The sequence below is a fragment of the Tachyglossus aculeatus genome, chromosome 10 (assembly GCF_015852505.1).
Source record: "Tachyglossus aculeatus isolate mTacAcu1 chromosome 10, mTacAcu1.pri, whole genome shotgun sequence".
Classification (NCBI taxonomy): domain Eukaryota; kingdom Metazoa; phylum Chordata; class Mammalia; order Monotremata; family Tachyglossidae; genus Tachyglossus; species Tachyglossus aculeatus.
Window position 1 is genome coordinate 19,600,349 of NC_052075.1, and position 4,325 is coordinate 19,604,673.

The following is a 4,325-nucleotide window of genomic DNA, read 5'->3' on the forward strand; positions in this document are numbered from 1 at the left end:
AGTCAGAGGTCATGGGTTCAAATCCTGGCTCCGCCAATTGTCAGCTGTGTGGCTTTGGGCAGGTCACTTAACTTCTCTGTGCCTCAGTTCCCTCATCTGTAAAATGGGGATTAAGACTGTGAGCCCCCCCATGAGACAACCTGATCACCTTGTAACCTCCCCAGTGCTTTGAACGGTGCTTTGCACATAGTAAGTGCTTAATAAATGCCATTATTATTATTATTAAGAGCTAGGATCTGAGGCTCAGATAGAAGGGGAGGCTTAGAGAGCAGGTGGGAAGCAGCATGGCCTAGTGGAAAGAGCATTAACCTGAGTTCCAATCCAGACTCCACCACTTGTCTCCTGTGTGACCTTGGGCAAATAACACGTGTAGACAGGGAATGTGTCTGTTTGTGGTGGTAGTGTACTCTCCCAAATGCTTAGTACTGTGCTTTGCACACAATCAGCACTCAAAAACCACGATTGAATGAATGAATGACTTAACTTCTCAGTGCCTCAGTTACCTCATCTGCAAAATGGGGATTAGGACTGTGAGCCCCATAAGGGACATGGACGTATCCAACTGGATTAGTCTGTGTCTACTCCAGCGCTTTATACAATGACTGCCGCATAGTAAGCACTTAACAAATACCATAAAAAAAGATACAAGCCCTATGTGGGACATGGACTATGTCTAACCTGATTTAACTTATTTCTACCAAGGTGCTCCCCTCTCAGGATGGCACCTGGAGAGTTTTTAGTACTCTACCAGTCTTAGTACAGGAGGGAGAGAAAAGCAGAGGTGTGTCCATTCTGTTTCTAGCTTGGGCAGTGGCTAGCTAGTGGAAGGCAATCTGCTACAAGTCAAAACTCACTTCTGCTGGCAGCAGCGGCGTGGAAGACAGTCAAAGGCGGAGACTCAAGTGTACTGCGCGGAAGAAGGCAACGGTAAACTACTTCTGTATTTTGACCAAGAAACTCTGTGGATCCACTACCAGAATAATTGTGGGTGGAGGTGGGACGTTCTGGGAGAGATGTGTCCATGGAGTCACTATGGGTCAGAGACAACTCGATAGCATAAGACAAGAGAAGAACGCAGTGCTTATTACAATGTCGGGCACCAAGTAAGTGCCTAAAAAGTACCATTTGAAAAAAATAAAAGTGGGGGGTCTTTCTGGATGAACAGCTAAGTAGGAGAGGAAGCAGTTCTGATGGAGTGTGTGTGTTTGTGTGAGAGAAAGAGGACTGGATGAGACTGAGGAGGGCATAGCAGAGCAGTCAGAGGAAGGGCTGGAAGAGATAGAGGCATTTGGAAAATTCATTCCTTTTAGTTTCCACTTAGCTGGCAACCTAAACCCAATTCTACCCAAACATTGCGGTTACATTCTCGCAAAACCCTAAGTTAAGGACAACTTGCACTGCAGTCAATCAATCAACAATATTTACTGAATGGCGACTGTTTGCAGAGCACTGTATTAGCCACTTGGGCCAGTGACTAGATGGAAGGGATTCTGCGTGGCCTAGTGGAAGGAGGATGGGCCTAGGAGTCAGGAGATCTGGATTACAGGAAGTACAATTCTGACTTGTACTTCCCAAGTGCTTAGTACAGTGCTCTGCACACAGTAAGCGCTCAATAAATACGATTGATTGATTGATTGATTGATTACATGCCTGGATCTGCCACTTGTCCACTGTGTGACCTTAGACAAGTCCCTTTAATGTCTCTGCACTTCAGTTTCTCATTCGTAAAATGGGGATAAAATACCTGTTCTCCCTCTCTGCTACCCTGTTCAAATCTGTTACATGGGTTCAAATCCCGGCTCCGCCAATTGTCAACTGTGTGACTTTGGGCAAGTCACTTCACTTCTCTGCGCCTCAGTTCCCTCATCTGTAAAATGGGGATTAAGACTGTGAGCCCCCCCATGAGACAACCTGATCACCTTGTAACCTCCCCAGTGCTTTGAACGGTGCTTTGCACATAGTAAGTGCTTAATAAATGCCATTATTATTATTATTAAGAGCTAGGATCTGAGGCTCAGATAGAAGGGGAGGCTTAGAGAGCAGGTGGGAAGCAGCATGGCCTAGTGGAAAGAGCATTAACCTGAGTTCCAATCCAGACTCCACCACTTGTCTCCTGTGTGACCTTGGGCAAATAACACTTGTAGACAGGGAATGTGTCTGTTTGTGGTGGTAGTGTACTCTCCCAAATGCTTAGTACAGTGCTTTGCACACAATAAGCACTCAATAACTACGATTGAATGAATGAATGACAACTTCTCAGTGCCTCAGTTACCTCATCTGCAAAATGGGGATTAGGACTGGGAGCCCCATAAGGGACATGGACGTATCCAACCGGATTAGCCTGTGTCTACTCCAGTGCTTTATACAATGACTGCCGCATAGTAAGCACGTAACAAATACCATAAAAAAAGATACGAGCCCTATGTGGGACATGGACTATGTCTAACCCGATTGAACTTATTTCTACCAAGGTGCTCCCCTCTCAGGATGGCACCTGGAGAGTTTTTAGTACTCTACCAGTCTTAGTACAGGAGGGAGAGAAAAGCAGAGGTGTGTCCATTCTGTTTCTAGCTTGGGCAGTGGCTAGCTAGTGGAAGGCAATCTGCTACAAGTCAAAACTCACTTCTGCTGGCAGCAGCGGCGTGGAAGACAGTCAAAGGCGGAGACTCAAGTGTACTGCGCGGAAGAAGGCAACGGTAAACTACTTCTGTATTTTGACCAAGAAACTCTGTGGATCCACTACCAGAATAATTGCGGGTGGAGGTGGGGCGTTCTGGGAGAGATGTGTCCATGGAGTCGCTATGGGTCAGAGACAACTCGATAGCATAAGACAAGAGAAGAACGCAGTGCTTATTACAATGTCGGGCACCAAGTAAGTGCCTAAAAAGTACCATTTGAAAAAAATAAAAGTGGGGGGTCTTTCTGGATGAACAGCTAAGTAGGAGAGGAAGCAGTTCTGATGGAGTGTGTGTGTTTGTGTGAGAGAAAGAGGACTGGATGAGACTGAGGAGGGCATAGCAGAGCAGTCAGAGGAAGGGCTGGAAGAGATAGAGGCATTTGGAAAATTCATTCCTTTTAGTTTCCACTTAGCTGGCAACCTAAACCCAATTCTACCCAAACATTGCGGTTACATTCTCGCAAAACCCTAAGTTAAGGACAACTTGCACTGCAGTCAATCAATCAACAATATTTACTGAATGGCGACTGTTTGCAGAGCACTGTATTAGCCACTTGGGCCAGTGACTAGATGGAAGGGATTCTGCGTGGCCTAGTGGAAGGAGGATGGGCCTAGGAGTCAGGAGATCTGGATTACAGGAAGTACAATTCTGACTTGTACTTCCCAAGTGCTTAGTACAGTGCTCTGCACACAGTAAGCGCTCAATAAATACGATTGATTGATTGATTGATTGATTACATGCCTGGATCTGCCACTTGTCCACTGTGTGACCTTAGACAAGTCCCTTTAATGTCTCTGCACTTCAGTTTCTCATTCGTAAAATGGGGATAAAATACCTGTTCTCCCTCTCTGCTACCCTGTTCAAATCTGTTACATGGGTTCAAATCCCGGCTCCGCCAATTGTCAACTGTGTGACTTTGGGCAAGTCACTTCACTTCTCTGCGCCTCAGTTACCTCATCTGTAAAATGAGGATTAAGACTGTGAGCCCCTCATGGGACAACCTGATCACCTTGTAACCTCCCCAGCGCTTAGAACAATGCTTTGCACATAGCAAGTGCTTAATAAATGTCATTATTATTATTATTATTATTATTGTAAGCCCCATCTGGGAAAGAGACTAAGTCAGATCTGATTATCCTGTACCTAACTCAGTGCTTGGCACATAGTAAGTGCTTAACAAATACCATTATTATTATTATTGAGAGACATGACCCCTGACCACAAGGAGATCACTCCTCCAATGCCAACATACTCACTATACCTCGATCTTGTCTATCTCACCACCGACCCCTCTCCCACATCCTGCCTCTGGCTTGGAGCTCCCTCCCCATTCATATCTGACAGACAACCACCCTCCCCACCTTCAAAACTTCATTAATAGCGCATCTTCTCTTACAGGCCTTCCCCAACTAAGCCATCATTTCCTCTTCTACAACTCCCTTCTGCATTGGGTGATTTTTTTTTTATGGTATTTGTTAAACACTTACTATATGCCAGGCACTGTACTAAGCACTGGAGTAGATACAAGCGAATCAAGTTGGACACAGTTCCACGTGGGGCTCACAGTTTTAATTCTCATTTTACAGATGGGGTAACTGAGGCACAGAGAAGTGAAGTGACTTGTCCAAGGCCACACAGAGCTAGGAT

General features: G+C 45.5%; 2 non-coding genes across 2 annotated transcripts; both read left to right on the plus strand.

Moving 5' to 3' along the window:
* The first annotated feature begins 707 nt into the window (after nucleotides 1–707).
* On the plus strand, nucleotides 708–844 carry LOC119933869. Its single transcript, XR_005452738.1, has one exon. It is a non-coding gene; the product is annotated as a small nucleolar RNA SNORA7 (small nucleolar RNA).
* Nucleotides 845–2,476: 1,632 nt separating this feature from the next.
* On the plus strand, nucleotides 2,477–2,613 carry LOC119933870. The gene has a single exon (XR_005452739.1). It is a non-coding gene; the product is annotated as a small nucleolar RNA SNORA7 (small nucleolar RNA).
* Nucleotides 2,614–4,325: the final 1,712 nt, after the last annotated feature.